The following is an 18,457-nucleotide window of genomic DNA, read 5'->3' as shown; positions in this document are numbered from 1 at the left end:
TCCTGCTCATGATATCAGTGTGTATGTAACATCCAAACATGAACGCTTTATCTCATTTAAATGCCTCAATGAATGAGTTTCCTTCTAATGGCATGAATCTCTGCTCCCACTTAAAGGGTTACACGCAGTTTTCTTGTCCAGTTTTACCTTTAGTGGAATGCTTTTTAGGACAGTAGTAGCCACTGTTGCCATGAATGAATTAGAGACTCAGGAAGCAAAGCCAGATGAGTGAGAGATATATCAGAATATTCTGAGGTTGTCATAGGACGTCACCAGAAAGACAAGATCAGAAATGAGTATATCAGAGGGACAGGTGTAAAAGAGAGGCAGTCTTGTACCAAGAATGTTGGAGAGGAAGACAACCAATGAGGTTCATAGATGAATGAGGTCATGGAGGTGTGACTGGAGAGCCTGTTCAATCCTGTTCCATATCTGTCTGCCACAAACAACTATTATTATTTGAAGAGGCATTTTGGTTTATTCAGTGGAGTTTCATTGTCCGTGTCTGATGACTATAATAAACATTTGATTAAAGCCGAGAACACATACAGTATAATCTTGTCATAATATAATAATAATAATATAATATTATAATCTTCACAAAACCATTTTTATGTCTTTTTATGTCAGCTGGCTCATTTTTATTTCTCTGTTGCGCTTTCTTATTTTTTATTTTTTTTTGGCTCGTTCTCTGTGTTTTTCCAAATGAGCTCCCCCCCAATTCCCCCTGGACTACTGATGGGTGGATGAGGTATCGTGAAACAGCATTACAGGGTTGGTCAAACAGTGTCATAAGGCCACTAGATGGTACTATTGTTTTTAGAAACAATGTGAGGTTTCATTTTATTAGTTGTTCAAGTCCATTCTACAGTGGACAGTGCCACTGTTTCATGAAACCTCATCAAGCCTTCAATGCTGTCATGAAACAAAGCAAACACAGTTTAGGGATCTTTGCGATATTGTTGGACAACATTTGGTGCCTAAAAATGTGGTATCCATCTCCAAGGGAGATGCGAGGAGATGGATGAATGAAGAGAGAAAAAAGCATGCACACATTTATGTGACCCACTTGTTGACGGAGAAGTTGAATGTCCCTCATGTGTTAGTTTTGTTGATGTACCTCTAATTACACCAGCACATGCTACACAGTATACTGCAGATACTCTAATTCTGACAACTGTCATGATGTCCTCACCGATTCTCACAAAACTATCTGATGTACAACTCGGTGACAAAAACACTCGGCACGTACTAATAGTTTCCCTTCAATTCTATCACTCATCGATCCACCACATAAATCAAGGCGAGAGAATAGAGGTTCAAAGTCAGTGTGAGGGAAGAGGAAAGGCACCGCAGTGAAGCAAACAATAGAGGAAAAGTGCGGGCAAGGTGTTGTAATTACTGCAGTATACCCAGACAGAATTAGCTTGGCGGACAGTGATTAACCTTTAAGGCTCGCTGGGCCAACGGAGGGAAATAATTAGATTTGTGCCCTGCACTCTTTCTCTATCTCACTTTGGCTCCTTGCTAAGGAGACGACAAAGAGCAGAGACTTATCGCCTGTTGCGTGGAGTCAGCGGAGACGGGCTGAGACCCTCGAAATAGAAGCGATGCCTAAATAACATCTCCACAGACTCTTAAGTGGCGATAAAAGCGCCGGTGGAAAACATGAAAGTTGACTTAGATAAGACGACTGGCCTCATCTGTGGAGAGTATGGCTTTAAAAACGGTCCCACCATCTGCTGTCTGTTGCTGACATAAACTGCCTTTTACAAAGTGTTTGGCCTTTGTCATCTTGCAGTCTACAGTGCACCATTGACCTCTCTATGACCACGGTGATGTAAAGTTTGCCAGGTTTATTGTGAAAGCCTGAGAAAGTGTGCTGTGCTCTGGGGTCTCAGACACCAGTCCAGCAGCTACTGATATTCTGAGGTACCTGCCATGTGGAGTTTACCATACAAGTGGTTTGCATGGCCAGGAAAGAGTCGTGTGGCAGGATGTAGATATGTCTTGCAAACCAGTGAAGCAGAACTACGTTGAAGAGGTTAGGCTGATGCATAGACGGCAGCAAAAACAAAATTATTGTGTGACTTGTAAGTCCATGTGTCACCACACTCTCACTCTGAAGTTGTTTGATCAGTTTATATTTAGCTTTCATATCTGTATCCATAGAAACAAAGATTGTTCTGCACCTAACGGAACATGAGGTGACAACAGTGAGATTAAGTATCTGTCAGTGAGTCACATTCTCTTATCAGTTTATTCTATCATTACAAAATGGGTTAGAAAACGTTGACAGAGTTTGCAGTCATTTTTTGTTTAATCTTCTAAAAGTGACTTCAGTGCTTTCAATTTTACGATTATGGAGCTCTCACTGTGTTCAATACTGTGCATCACCTAATGTGATTTCACCAGAAGCCATCGTCTATTATAGAGACGATTCAGCTGTATCACAATGGTGTTCTGAGTGCAATAGTGCTTATCTGCGGTCACTTCACTACTTAGGCTTCATTTAGGCTGTACAACCACAAATCACAAACAAGTTCCGCTGAATAAAATACAAACTGACAGATGGAAAACGCCATGCTTTTGTTGAGTTTAATGGTGGCGACACAAAAACAGTAGGAACAAGGGAATCCAAAAGCAGTACATACTTGGAGCGTCTGTGAACACAGCCACTTTATCAGCTGCACATCAGCCATAGATCAGACTCACACTTGTTGTTGCATGAACGCCGACAACAAAATTTTTTCACCTTTTCTGCGCTGACTGGACTCATCTGTCCGCGTTGTGTGTTTGCTAGTTGGCTATTTGACGTGCTGTTGTTTAGAGAGTTCTGACAGGTTTCAGTATACATTTGTATTTTGTGAACCCCTGACAAGCTGCATCTAAAAGTTGAAGAACGATTTCGAGAAATGGTATTCAAAATGAAATTATTTTTATATAAATTATATATTGTTAAAAAATGTATTAAAATCAAGTGGAAACCACATCATTGAGGTGGACATGACTATGATGATTTTTGGAATGTTTATAATTGAAAAAGGATAATAACTAAATGTTATTAATGCATCTCTTGCTCGTGAGAAGTCTGGCTGTATATATATGAAGAGACTGACAGGGAGAGGGTGGATGCAGATTGGAGAGAGATTTACTTCTCATGTAGTGCTGTGTTTAAAAAATCGATTTTCCGATTCTGAATCGATTCGTACATCAATTCCATAAAATCGATTCGTAGGTCCAAAGATCGGATTAATTCATTTACGTTTTAACACATATTCTCTGGGTGAAGTGCGCATGCGCGCACCTGGAACACCAAAGTCAAAACAACATGCCTCCTCACAGTGGCAACACCAGCAACGTTCAGACGCGACCAAACCAAAAATGCGCTCGACAAAAGCATAGCAATTAGCATGTTATGCCTAATGGAGGTACTGGAAGTGTTGCAGTATTGCGGAAATATGACCCACCTCACGAGTCACGTGACGCGACATCACCCAGCGCTCCTGTCCAAGCCATCCACCGGGCCACAACAAATGAAACTGGAGCGAACTTTACCACTAGCGGGTAATTCTGCACGCTCTGTCAAAATAATTGAAGCGATTGCGGGCTTCATTTGCAAAGATATGCGCCCGTCTTCCGTCGTTGGAAACGAGGGCTTCAGGCGACTAATGAAAGTAACAGAGCCTCACTATGTTACGGTGTTTCGCTTATCCCAAAACATGCTTATCCCAAACATGCACCAGTCAGTCAAAGAAAACGTGAAGAGTAAGCTTCAGTCAGCAGTCAGGGGGGCATTACAAGTGATGCGTGGACATCTTCGCAATCTTACACGAATCTGACATCTCACTATATTGATGAGGAGTGGGACCTCTTGTCGTACGTACTACAGTCCACAGAGAACTGTTTACATACTGACCAATGACCGTCAGGTTGCTGTGAAGTCAGTCACCAGCACTCTGTTTACATTTTCAATGGCTGAGAATATCTTTTTTTCATTTTGGTAATAAAATAAAAACGCATTAGTGTTAAACAGCAGCATCTTTTGGGTGAATTTTTAATGTCATATTTCTAATAATGCACCAGTCCCATGAGCAGTCACATCTGGCGTTCTGTGTCTGGATCTTTATTATCATTTACTATGAATCCTTCATTCATTTCCTGTTAAATGTCAATATGATACTAGTATTAATACGTTGTGTAACTTGTCATGTGATCATGCCAACAGCTCAGAAAATGGTTTAAATACTAACCTGAATCGAGATCGGATCGGATCGAATCGAATCGAATTGAATCGTGATAATCGATTCTAAGTCATGAGAATCGGAATGGTATCGATTCTTTAAATTAGAATCGATACCCAGCCCTAGTCTCATGATTCACAAAATTATATTTTTATTGTAGCCATTTCAAAACTCCCCCTCCTTGTTTTTCTGCCAAGTCACTTCTTCATTGGCTGCTTTCAGTTTCGTTTCAGGAAACCCTGAATGTTTACTGTACAATCATTTATGACTGCTTACTGCTTCTTTGCCAGAGTTAAGCTCTCGATAAAAATGTGAAAAATGTGCATCTGCCGACTGAAAAGGAGATTCAATATCCAATGTGTTACTAGTGTGCACTTACACATTAGCTTTTATTTTATCACTGTTGAAGTGTAAAGGAAAGGATTTGCCAATGAGTGAGTATAGGAAAACCTTACCCTGAGGGGATTAACGTCTCACAGTCGGACAGCTCAGACCTGCCCCTTATTCGATCCAGTTAAAATGAAACACAGCCATGAGTGGCACAGTAAATGGGACTCGGGCACAGTTAATCAAATTGTCTGCAAAATAAAGTAGAATGTAAACAGATATTTTGTATTGTCACAGAACCGCATGCATAACTAAGCACTGCCGTATCTGTGATATTTGTCTTCTACTAAGAGGAGATGTCATGGCTTGTGTGCATCTGAAACTCTTTCACTCAGTTCCTATTCTGCTGCCGCTTTGAAAAAGTTCAATAACTGTTTTTAGAGGATTTTGGCTCCGGGGCAGTAAATGAAGGAAGATTTCCTGTTGTGTTTTAGTCGACTTTCATTCTGTAGCTGCAGGCACCTTAATGAATTATATCCCTTCGCTTCATAGCCTCACAGAGGAAATCTCCTCAGTCAGAGATCCTGACTGAACAGGATGTCATTCCGCTTTTTCACTGCACCAAGTTTTCGGAATTATACAATGCACTGAAGCAACTTTTTTGGAAACCTCAAGATATAACAGTGCAATGTCAACCCTTAAAGAACTTGTAATATTGATTGAAAGCGTAAAGTGATAATTATCTCAACGCTTTTAATGGTATACTTTCACCTTGAGCGTATTCTTGGCATTCTTGGAGAAAGTGAAACCGCTCTCCTGATACCTTCAGCGACCACCGGTACCACTGTTAAAAGTGGAATTAGCGATATATGCTTAAAATGTGTTTTGGATTATATGTATTTTTTCATTTTATCTACATTCAATTGAAAGAATTTCTGTATCAATCCTAAATATTGGAAGCCCTTGGCAGCAGAACTAAGCTTTATGAAAAGTTTTATATTTGGATTTATCATCAACAGAGGACAGTGAAAATACCTATTGAGCTATATTGGGAATTGGTAAGTAATGATTTAAGCGGTACAATGTCTTTGTTAGTGAATGAGGGCAAAGGGCCGTATTTGGATCCCGGGCCGCCCTCTGCTCATGTCTGTTCTACAGCTTCAGGATGTTTTTTTGCTGGTTGGCAGCGATTAATATCAGGGGTCAATGGGGAGAGCTGGAGTGGTGATGCATCACTTCTGAGGAAAATATGGTCCTTTAGCGCTATGAGTGTTTGTTCCCAAGAATCTGCCCTCTCAGCCCCCTTGACCACCATGATGGAAGCAATTCCGCTGATGGAGTGCTTGAATTGACTCCTCGTAATCCTGTCTTCCCGCAAATCAATGTGGCTTATCACTGAAATTGTCGTACAAATGAGAGACTTATCATAAAAACAAAAAAAATCTAGTATTGTGAACCATAAAATAATGACCCGATAGAAACTTGATGGACACTGCAGACAGTCCTTCACTGGCTTTGGAAGCCAGGTTCTGCAAGTACAACCATATTTGCATTTGAAATAACCGCAGCCATCTGTAATTACAACGCTAGTAAAACAGGATATTCGTTTTTTGACTGGAAACAATATAGAACAGGGTGGAGGTCAGCTTGAATAGCCGAAGATTTGGACTTTAATAACAGAAGACAATGTCTGTTTTCATTTACCATCCGAGACTTCTTTGACATCAGAAGTTTTCACCGGTCAAAATGTGGGACATTGGAAAGCCTGTTGTAAGCTACATTTGAAGGCTGTTATTTAATATGAAATAAAATTTAGCTGAAAATGCCCGTTGGCTGCATGTCCATAAAATAATGGCTTCAGCGAACGTTTCCATTGCTGTTACCCAGGCAACCATGTAAGCCACATTTGTTATTCAAACATTCTAAAACAGTGGTTCTTAACCTTGTTGGAGGCACCGAACCCCACCAGTTTCATATGCTCATTCACCGAACCCTTCTTTAGTAAAAAATAAAATATGATTTTTTTTACTGGTGCACAAAATGAATTGTACATTAATATCACCTTGTTCAAATAACAAAACCAACACAGTGCATGAACTCAAAACAACTTACCTCAGTGTGACTTCTGCTGTTGCCTTTGAGAGACCAGTTTGTGAGGGGTGGACCTCTGCGAACCCCTGAGACTGACTCCCCGAACCCCTAGGGTTCGATTGAACCCAGGTTAAGAACCACTGTTCTAAAATGAAAAATGATGGTTTTATTTGCTTCTAATTCTAACCAGCACCTGTTGACATCCCTAAAACTGCTCAGTCACACTCACTTGAATTCACTCTCATCGATTTAATACTACTTCATTTCATCTGCTGGTTATGTAGTCATCATTTTTTGCGCTCCGACTGTTGTTATTCACTTCGATACTGTTTTTCGTTTGAAGTAAAAATGTATTTTCAAGTCATCAGCCTCGACTCCTCTCCTCCTCATGGTTGCCCAGTCACCAAGTAAAGGACACGCAGTAGCAAGTGGCTTCCATGCTTGGTCCACACATGCCTCTCCCGAAGTCTCCACATAAATGTTGACAAAGTCACAGTGCATTCATGCAATTATAGTTCATTATTGTGACTGTAAAAGCTCCTTTCATTGTGTGGATTTTGACTGGCCTTGATAATAAATAGGCCAGACACCCTGTGGCTGACACAGCATTCATTCAGTTTATAAATGGAGTCTAGCGGCTTTGTTCTTCAGAGATTGGGCGGCAGGTAGGGAGGCAAAATGAGAGTGCGAAAGAAGAAAATAAGGTGTGATTATGTTTCTGAGTGCATGACAAACAAAGGAGCCTTTCTGGAAACACGAAAGACCAAGTCTGTGTGTGTCATTTATTATGCCTTTTTTATATGACTTCAGCATTTCATATATGAGGTGAAACCATTATTGGTGAAGATGTTTTTTTACTTCATTTTTTTGTACCAAAATTGCAAAGACACACAATTCTCATACGAATTAAACACTGAACGCCTTCAACCAATGTTCTCCGTGACATTCAGTGAAGACAACTGTTTTCACTTGGGGGCTGTGATTATACGGGACTGACATTCAGCCTTTTTCTGTTTCTGCAGGAGAGAACGGGTAGGGAGTGGAGTAATGTCAAGGTTAGACCACGCACATTTCATCTAGTTTTTCCGAGGGGATGTGTGAATGCGATGCACCTCTTGCCTGCAACCCTGGCTCTCAAGGACTGGAGAGTGGGTGGCTGTTGCGTGTAAACAACTTGATGAAGTTGTAGAAAAGAACACAACCGATGGGACTGCAAAGTTCATTTTTGTTTTGATGGAGTGCTGACATCACAGTGTTTGCCGCTGGACCAGAATACTCAGTAAGGTCACGCATGCCAGGTATCCATCAGGAGCGAATCCTCGCAATCGATCACTTATCTGTATGTAAGTCAACGTGCACCAGTAAGGCCAAGACAGGTCGACAGTAATCAAGTACTCTAGACTTAATGCACTGTGTACAATGAAGTGCTGCAAACCATATTTCAGGGCGGGACGAAAACAAACTGAGCTGATCGATTTAAAACTCCACAATCAATGGTTTGTTCTTACACATCTCCTTAAACATGAGGCGAGCCGACAGTCCACTGCAAAAGGTTTAGTTTACCTGAAGTGAGAGTCCATTATGAAGCTACTCTAGCAGCTGTCGTGCAGCATTCATGGTTCCGCAATGTCTAGTGCCCCTCTGACCACTACCAGACATCCAGGAGCCCAGACATCACGAACAGAGCAGACACCCAAGCACACGTCTTCCCTTTCCCAGCATTCACTCCTGATCTGACAAAGATGGGTCAATAGCTACAGACACTCCCGGGGCTCTCGGAGTAGCTACTGTCTACCTTGAACTATTGTTCCAAATTTAACTGACCAATATCCTATCATATCATATGCCATATGTCATATGTGATCTCTCCTTCACAACCTTTACGAGCTGCATGAGACGGAACATAGCGCCATCCTTATTGTACAGCTTTTCTAGGTTTCAGGGAAGATGGATTCATGTTCTAGTCCAACTAATCCTGGACTTAGACCTGTTGTTACTTTTGCCGCATGCATGTCAGTCAGAACACCCACAGCAGATACACGCCACACTACGAACATAAGGATTTAGACATATTTTTTTCCAGTTCACCTCTGCGGCTTGCACTGATCGATGGGCTGGCAGCCGACATGTGCATTTATGATGTCATAATGATCGTCCCATCAAATTGCAAAGACACACTATTGAATTCATTCATGTATTTTTTGATAACATACCATTTACATTCATGAATGATGAGTACCCGCCTACCTGCAGCAGCCACAGACGGCGAGTCACGATAGCGGTCATTTGGCAATACCTCTCTTTCAAGGAAAATGACAACTGAATACTCCCAACATATGCACCAATGGAGTGAGCCACAGTGGTGAAACAAAACCTTCAACACCAAGAATTTGCCACGACACTTCTGATGAAGATATCACTTGATGGCTCACATCGCAGACTTGAAGTGAACATTTAATCATCAGATGTGAAAAGGCAGAAAAACATTTCACTATCTTTATTGAAATATTTTTATCCGTGGTACGAAATGTTGGAAAAGTCGTCTCAGACATCTGTCGTAGTGGTCAAGTAACCCTTAAATGGGACCGTGGCAGTATGCAGAGAATTGCTTGTGATCCACGAAACAACCAATGTTGGGCAAGTTACTTTAACTTAGTTACAGTTACTAGTTACCTCGTTCAAAAGTAACTTTGTTACTTCAAGTCACTCATTACTTTCAAAGGTACTAGTTACTTGCGAAAGTAACCGTTTTAAAACTGTGTATTATAGCAGAGCTCAAACATAATCATGTTAGAACAGTCACAGTCATTGGCCTGGGAAGGGAACAAGCAACATTGGGTTAGAATCGGCCCCATTATGGTTATTTGTGTGGCCTGCTAAACTAGACAGTCGGGTAATAAAGGCTATCTATCGGTCTATTAGCCTTAACCCACTTCAAGTGCAATCCTGTTACTCGGCACTTAGTGACCTAAAGGTGCAATGGCAGTGTGAGTGCATGTGAAAGAATGACAATATTGAAACGGTAGATGGTCATATTTATTGCAATCATTTAGATTAGAAACTATACTTTTAACAGTGCAAAAAAAATCTCTTTTTACAGAACACACAGCAGGAACAAACAGTGCAAAACACACACACTCACCAGAATAGCCAGTCAAAAACACAAGTTTAAGTTTCAAGACCACAGCGCTCAAAACTTGAGAAACATTGCGGTCTCTGTCTAAAGTCCTTGTCCGTTTGAAGTTACTTAAAGGGTGACTGGTAACAGCGTCTCACCATGTTGTCAGTCTGTGTCCATGTTTGGGTTGCTTTGGACTCTGATGCTCCACATTACGCTTTTGCTTTGTCATGTTGTCTTCTTCGTTTATGTCCCTAGAATGCGAGGCCCCTCACAGTCCTGGCGGGTGTACTCCATTGTTTTTTCGGCATTTTCAGTGGATTTGTCTGGACACCTGAAATGGCTGCATTTTTATCAGCGAGACATAAATGGATCACTCTTGAGTGCAGGATCTCAATAAAAGTTGAGGAAAATATAGCGAACCGTCCCCAAAAAGACAGCACCTACTTCATTATATGTTGTCTGGAAGATGATTTTTCTGAGATCCAGTTTTACCACTTCACTCACTTCACTCTTGTGTTTCTTTGTCCTTCATGTTTTTAGCTGCGGCTCATGATTCGCCACCAGCAGTTGTTGCACTTCAGGGACGTTCCCGATATAATTATAGCTTTTGCTTATCCCCCAGTCTGACCCCAACAAGTTCTGGCCCTGCCAGCGTTCCATCAGCTGCTACCACCACCATGGCTGCTGCTTATGAGAGGCAACCGGAGTTCCCCCTACTTCTTGATTTATTATGTCCCAGTGTTTAAAGCAGAGGCAGCACGCCCTTAAATGAGTACTTTGTAAGTAAGTAAAGTGGGGGAGAGATAGGAAAGTGAGAAGCTGTGATGCAAGAGCTGATCGAACACTTGCAGGAAGTCATTTCCTCTCTACAGCAGCACACTTCCATCTTTGTTGGGCTCCATGAGGTATGCACAAACGAAGGCCGCTGTAATATACGTTCATTGTTTCTGTTCCACCTCACTCTGCTGGCCAAACCATCATCGGTGACCTTGTGGTATGAAAGGAAACATCGACCTCTGATGTTACGCTAAACAGAATCGCTCACCCAAGAGCTTTTGAATTTCTCAGCGTAATTATGCAAATTCTGGAGAAAGCAGCTAGTGAGAAACCAACCAATTTATTATTCCCACTTACACACTCGGGTTCGCTAATGGTTCTATTTACAGCAATTTGTTCTGCCGCAGTCATCCATTCATAACAAAAGGCACTTGGATGTTAAACAACACACACATTAGGAAATGCAATTATTTAGACTACTCATATTTTAATTCAACTTCTCCCATTCACCTTCCACCGTCTATCTGTTTGAGGTACTAGAGAGGCACCTTTATGACTGTAGTACACGCTGAGTTACGACACATCCTGAATGAATTGAATCACAAGCACAAAATACATAAGGAATTACCTTGAACTGAGTGACGCAGGCGGCAAAGCTCTGCCTACCGCTTTTGTCATGAGTTGGTCCTCACGCAACGTGACTGACCCCTATGGCATACATTTTCAGGTGTGTGATGGCACTTAAAAGGAATTGAATTGTTTGTTTTGGCATTTCTTCTGCTGGCAAGTGTCTGCGCTACACTTCTTTTGACGTTGAAGCTTGAATGGCAAACCTCTGACATTGGAGAGACCTTGAAGCTTATTGTGAAATTCACAGGTTTAAGAAGAAGAATACGCATTTTCTCTGGCAACAAAATTGATGATTTTTTTTTTTTTTCGTTTTATAGCAGACAGAAATGTAGCTGCTTTTAGTTTTGTGTGTCTATAGATATACAGTATTGTCTGGCAGGTCATGTTTTTGTTCATGTTTCTTTATACGATTTTTGTTCTTGTGTTTTTCGGCATGTGATAGTTCATTTGAGCACAGGATTTCAATTTTAAATGCGTTATGTTTTTGCAGTAGAACAAGAGAATAAGTAGAAGTGTCTCGCAGCAGACAAAAAAAAAGCAGAGACACGTTAGCACCAGAAGATGCTCCGTTTTTGCAGGACTATTGGATCATGGAATGATGGATCATGGTATGATCCAATAGTAAGCATCCATTTTTTTCCTTTTCTCTCTTTTCTCACTCTTTTATTAATGGAAATCCTGCCATTGTTTCCAGGTTGAAAGGAGAGCCAAGCAGCAGGGTCATGGACCTCTGGACAGATAATACAGTATTTGGAACACATTTGATGTGTTAAATTCATGAGTAAAAAATTTAAGCTAAAGCAGCACTATGTTGTTTAAGAGTATTTTGCACCGCTACTGGTAAGACTGTAATTGAAAAAAAAAAAAAGCAAAAACAGGGTTTCCAGTCCTGTCACGTCTTGTGCATTTATTTTCAAGGAAGGATGGCGAACATCCAACAGCAAAGAAAGGTGATCACATGTCATATTGCACAATGCGATAGTATACTTTCAAAGTGAATTCTGGAATTTCTTATCTATTGTTCAACATCAGTTTCTCACCAAGCTGCTTTCAGATTTTCACTTTTTGCCAGGGTGTCCAGAGAACACAGGTGCTACTCTATAAATAATGTACTTGAGAAGGACTTGTATTCACTCACATTGACCTCACATCAACTGTCATACTGCTGCATCACTTAAAGTGGGATACAGAAACACACTGGCACACGTGGCCGGCCCTTTACAAAGAAAATGAGTTCCATGCATTATCAAAGTTGTTCACCCGAATGAATCAGTCTATCATATATAGTTTGTTATTTAAGTGTGCACGTGCATGTGTTTATGGGTGTACACACGTGAAATCCACTGTGTTGCTGCAATGCAGCAAATATTTATATTTAGCTATTTTTAGCCACATCAAACGCTCCAGCTGAGTCCTGTCTTTTTAGAGCTTTAGTGCAGCCTCACATGCGTCCTGTGGGAGCGTGTTTTGAGCAGATGGTTGAAAAAAAACAAAAAAAAAGACAGGTGTAATTAAGATTTTAGAATGAGGCGCCTGTTTTATTCCCTCCATAATAATCTGCCTTGTTATTAAGACTTACAGGGCGGGTTTAATGTTGTTTAAAAGTGAGGCGTGCACACTTTGTGGTTGTGCTGAATCGCAGCAGATTTGCTCTGTGCTCCTGAGCTGCTCTGTTAAATGATTAGTGCTGATAAAAGGAGATGTTTGTTCCTGCAGAACTGATGAATACAACACAGCAAGGCACTGATGCTCAGAAAGCTAGTGCGGCAGAAAAGAGATGAATAAGTTGCCCTCACATCAGCTTGTTGAGTGCACCCAGCAGGTGGTTGTACATGTCTTGTTTCCCATTTAAAGCCTCACCGATTGAATGAAACCTATACTGTGGTGAGAAACCTGCCCACATTCTCTGTTATCTGTTGACTTTGAAACCAACAATGTTGAAAACGGACATATTGGAACAGTCAAGTACTGTATATAGTCTTTGTGTCTGTGAAATGCAGAGGCATTTGCACAAAATTAGGGATGGAGGGAGGGTGGAGCTTGATTTAAAAATATGTATTTATTTTATTACATACATATTTTTTTTTTTTTTTTTTCAGCTTTGTGAGCAGACGTGGTGTGGGTTGCCTGCTACTTGTGACGCCACTGCGCAGCCTTGTCTGCAGGGTGCTTTCAGGGATCTGTGTCCACCGACAAAAGGATGGATGGTTTTATTTTACATTTTGAACGCTGAGGCACCAAAGACCCAAAATAACAATAGAAATACCAGCAAAAGTCAGTTTTGCATAATGTGAGCCCTTTAAAAAGACCCAGCCCTGTGGGACTCAGGATGCCCGGAGGCAGCTCATTCCACTACCTGGTAGCTGCAGAAGCACAAGCGCAGTTGCCCTGCTGTTTGTATCTGGACCTTGAGACTTAGAACAAAAGTTGGTCAGTGGAGCGTAAAACACTGCCAGAATCCTGAACAGAATCTCTGAGCGATAAAAAGCATCAGGCCATGATGGCGAGGGTGAACCTCTTAGGTCCCCCTGTACACATATGTGCCAATTAAATATTTGTCTTGCAATGCCATGGTACTTTGTTTTTCAAAATGTTGATCTACTAGCCACATTTCGGGAGACAGAATAATTATTACAACATTGTGATTAATAGTTGTACAAAAACAAGCTCATTCTTTCTCTTTGCAAAAACATTTTTTCTTACAAGACAAAGTGTAGTTATTACTATTACTATTACTATGATTAATTTCTATCTCAAATTGCAAAAAGTGAAACTCAAGAAAAGCTCGGTTAAATTTGATCCCCAAGTGTGAGCCGGTCAAGTGCCGGTGATGATACAGGCCACCGTGCTGTTAAAGGGTTTGAGCCAATAATCCGGCCTGTCAAGGTCGGGATGGGCACAAAGGTTCTCATCCTGTGACAGCAGCTCAAAGGAGCTTGTCTTGTAAAATCTTGTAAAGTCAACCGCTTCCCTCAGATTCCAAACCTGAGCTCTGGAAGAGACTCAAAGAGCCAAATGTCATTCATTCTGTTTATGGGTTTCAAATCACCACAGCCAGCACAAAAATCCAACTGTGAGATGCCTCATGTCATCTGCGAATGATCTGGTAGTCTACAGACAAGTTACAAGAATCATCTACTGACCTTTTCAAAGTATCTATACTCATCAAACTTGAGAACCAAGCGCCTAATTGAATTATGACAGGAAGCCAACTGCATTGACTTATTCGTCGCCTGGATATTCACTGCTGAGATCGTGTTCAGATGAAGCTCTTAACGTCAGACTGCTCCCCCATCTCCGCTCAACATTTTTCTCCCTCAGTGAGGAGACGCTCGATGACGTCTCACCGCTCCTTCCCACACATTCCATCTCTTTTTCATAATCCCCTTTCCTGGGCTTTCTCTGTCTTGCTGTCACTTGCTGTTTAACTCTATATCTGTACTTTTGAACTTTCCCTCTTAATCCTATTTCCTAAAATGGCCCTGTCTTTTGTAAGCTCTCTTTTGGGCTGCAGAGCAAAAAGCTGGGTCTGATCGTTCACTTTCGATAGGACGAGGAAGGTAAAATGCAGTCCATAATTATGAGAAACATAATGTATCGTGTTAGCACATTTTCTTCCTCCTGAACCTGAGTAAAACCAACTGAATAAACACGTTTTGTTCTTTTGCATTTGCTCATCTTTGCTGTTTGTCTACTGCTCTACTCGACTCCTGGGTCGAACTAGATGAGGAGATGAAAAGCTGTTACTATTTATATATATATATATATATATATATATATATATATATATATATATATATATATATATATATATATATATATATATATATATATATATATATATACTTAGCTTCGTAGAGGAAAACATTCCCTGTTGGTGTTTTGCGTTATGACTGCGTTAGTTTCCGATGTCAAGACGAGTGAGACAGCTCAACTCAACCCCAAACGTCTTATTTTTGGACACATTAGGACACATGAGTTTGTGATTTGTTGTGACTGCTGGTGCATTTGGTACCAGGCCATTCAGTGGGGACTTACCAAATCTGATCACTCTCCAAATCAGTGATTCTTAACCAGAGGGCCAGGGCCAATGGTTGGGCCATGAGCGCCCCCTAGAGGGCTGCTAAAAGTATTCTTGCTTTACAACTCTGGGCTGTGAGGGCTACGAGACGCTCAGTTTTAATACATTAGACACATATGGTGGCAGTAGTGTGTCACTGAATTGGCTTGACAATCTGTGATAGTTAACAACAATGGAGATGTTCTTGAAAAGAGAAAAATTGTAAAGAAAGTGATGCCGCCCCCCATCAACAGTAAAAACTGTTCTTGAAAGCACCTGTTGCAGCAAAATTCAAACATTTTATGGTGATAGTTTTATTTATGCTTCATTTATATATTCATTGGAGTTTAAGTAAAATATGCTATTTTATTTTATGAAGACATGGTTTTGTTATATTTATTTGATTCTGAGTTTTATTCAGTTTTTCCTATTTTCTCAACAGTCTGCATCAAGTGTATTTTTTTCTTTTTTTTCTTTAATAAATTTGATGAATTTTTGTTTTTTGGACTTTTCAATGACAAAAAAATATCTTTGCGATGATGACATGGTTTCATTGGTCATTTCACAAGGTTTTGGTAAATAAAATGGTAAAATAGTAGATTAAATGTGGTTACTGATCACAAATGAAATCAAGAGTAATGAATCAGTTCTAGTACTTGAATGGGCCCCGGGGCCATTTGTACAGAGGAAAGGTGGGCCCCAAGAACCCCTGCAATAAATAACGCCTTTATCATATCACAATTATGGAAGCCACCGACACTTGACAATATCCGAGGGAAGAATGCTTGCTAGCTTTCCCAGACGATATCTAGCTGTTCTGCTGAGGAAAATGAATTATGTAGCTGCTCCAAGTTAAAGTTAGGTTCCTCTCCTTCTACTCCAGATGTTGCGCCCATTAAGACACAGGCACATTGGGCATGCTGATGTCCACAGGTCATGGATGTGTTTCCAGTGTCTGCTGGAACTGGAGTATGGAAGGCTTACACCGATCCGCCAATCTGCAGCCAGAAAAATAATAATGTCATTGGGGCCGTGCAAGGTGAATCTGAACTCTGGATGGTCAAGGAAATATTCACATTCCTGTTGGAGTCATTGGCACGTTGGTGAATGCCGTGGTAGAATAGACCTCAAGGCTGAATATAGCAAAAGAAAACTAACTTCCAGGTGCACTGCATTCTACTGGTAAGCAACATTAAAAAGAACAGAGCAAACGTGTAGAAAAACATGTACAACAGATGACGATTATATAAGACTGCGATGAAATGAAGCTTTGCGCCCCACTGCTGACTTATGCCTCCACTACATGGACAAGGTCGCTCTCCGGATTCATGCTCATGACAAAAAAACTTTTCTAATCAAAGCGGTAACTCTTCTGCCCGTATGACACCCCTGTTGTCGGGTATGTTGTAAGTCAAGGACCTACTGTATCTGGCTTCTTGGATCACCTTATTTGAACTGGGAAACATTGAAAAATGCAAATGTCTTTATCGCTATGACTAATACAATGGTGTTAGTGAATGTATTTTTTTAATGCACCTTTTTGTCTGGATTCCAGCATGGCTCTGAAGCACGCTTCCAAAGGTACCAAGTAGTTCTTTCCTTTGATACCTGTAATAATAGGCTCATAAAAATGTAATTACAATGATTCCCATACCTCCCCAAAATGAAATATTGATTTGTTAGAATAATCAAACTTTATATTCCTGCAAAGTCTGAGATTGCTTTGGGATCACCGACTGTGAAAGCAGCTCATAAACACACAACAAAAATATATCAAACTGCAGGAAACCACATTTGCTCAACAGAAACTGAAGACAGCAGCGACAAAACATTTTTTTTTTGTCCAGAGCTTTGTGTAATTACAACTCCATTCTCATTTGTTTCTGTTGATTAAGTGCGTGAGTATAACATGTGTTGGCGCCTATTGGTGTGTGACTCTGAAGGGCTCCAGTTTTGAAATTGAACAATAAGACTACATCAAAGGGGATTTAGAAAGTCATGACTGTCTTTGATTCAAGCACCAGCTGCTGGTAAACAAATGGAATGAAGAAGCTGAAACTTTCAAGGAGCAAGAACTACAAATGTTCAAAGTGAAACTAGAGACATTACAGTACTAAACAAGCTCTGTCATACAGAGCCTTATTATCCCTGAGATGTTGAACAAATGTAGTGAAGATATCAAGCTGTTATGGAGTCCAAGGTTCCCCGCAGTGCAATATCATTAAAGAGGCCTTGCCTTGGTAAAAACTGCTTCCCGCCTTGACTACTTTCTCCTAAAAAAAAAAAGAAAAAAATCGTCACAACAGCAGCAACAGATATTAATCCTAGTGCAAATATAAACACAGCTCCTCCATACTGTCCTGTTTCCTTCCTAGAATGCCACGCGATGAATAGCATGGCAGGTGATCACAGTGGGGTGGTGGGGGGGGCTTCTGCAGATGATCACCCTTGACGTTCAAGGCATAACCTTGTGAAGAAGAACAGCTTAGACTGTGTGCTCTTGTAGACGGTGTCAGTGTGGGTTATGCATTCAACGGCGAACAGCTGAAGAGTTGGAGGTCTCGGCTGTTGAGACGAGGATGAGCGTATTTGTGTGTAAGTATTAGGGGGGAAGAGTCAAGAAGAGGGAGTGAAAACAGTTCAAGAATTAGGGTTCAATCATCCGAAGTATTGAAGAAGATGAAGGGAGGTGAAGAAAGTGCATGGAGAATGGATGGAGTCATGTGTGACACATGTGCACTTACCTGAGTCAGAGATGAAAATACATGGGACTGTCATTGGGAGTGACTGGAAAGGACAAGATCAGAGGCCAGGGGAGACACAGTGCTGGACCAAGAACGTTGGAGATGGAAGATGAGAGAGAGACAACCAATGAGGTTCAGGGATGTGTGGACACCTTTTTAAAGACTGTATTCAGTGGACTATCAGTCTGGTGCTGCTTGTTTCAGGTGAAATCTCATTGGTTAAACAGTGTGTGCTCAATCGGTTTGAACAAAAACCTGCACCGCCTCAGACCTTTGAGGACCGGATTGTGGTCTGGACCAGAGGATGGTGAGAAATGTCAATGGTCCTGATTTAGTAACCCCCACAACAACTAAAACCTTTTTGGGCTCATTTTGTAAGCCCCATGTTTACTGTTCTGTCAGGTGATGTTTCGCTCCCCTCCTTTTGTCAGGTCATGCGTCTTCTGTTGTGTGTGTATGGAAA

The 18,457-nt window shown here is 41.0% G+C and overlaps 1 protein-coding gene across 1 annotated transcript in view; it reads left to right on the top strand.

Annotated features, from left to right (window-relative positions):
- The window catches only part of samd12 (sterile alpha motif domain containing 12), a 94,036-nt gene that overhangs the window by 37,551 nt on the left and 38,028 nt on the right, over positions 1-18,457 (top strand). The window lies entirely within an intron of this gene.

Source organism: Synchiropus splendidus, chromosome 4, assembly GCF_027744825.2.
Source record: "Synchiropus splendidus isolate RoL2022-P1 chromosome 4, RoL_Sspl_1.0, whole genome shotgun sequence".
NCBI classification, from domain to species: Eukaryota; Metazoa; Chordata; class Actinopteri; order Syngnathiformes; family Callionymidae; genus Synchiropus; species Synchiropus splendidus.
The sequence above is the reverse complement of the archived record's forward strand: the minus strand, read 5'-3'. Positions and strand labels throughout refer to the sequence as shown.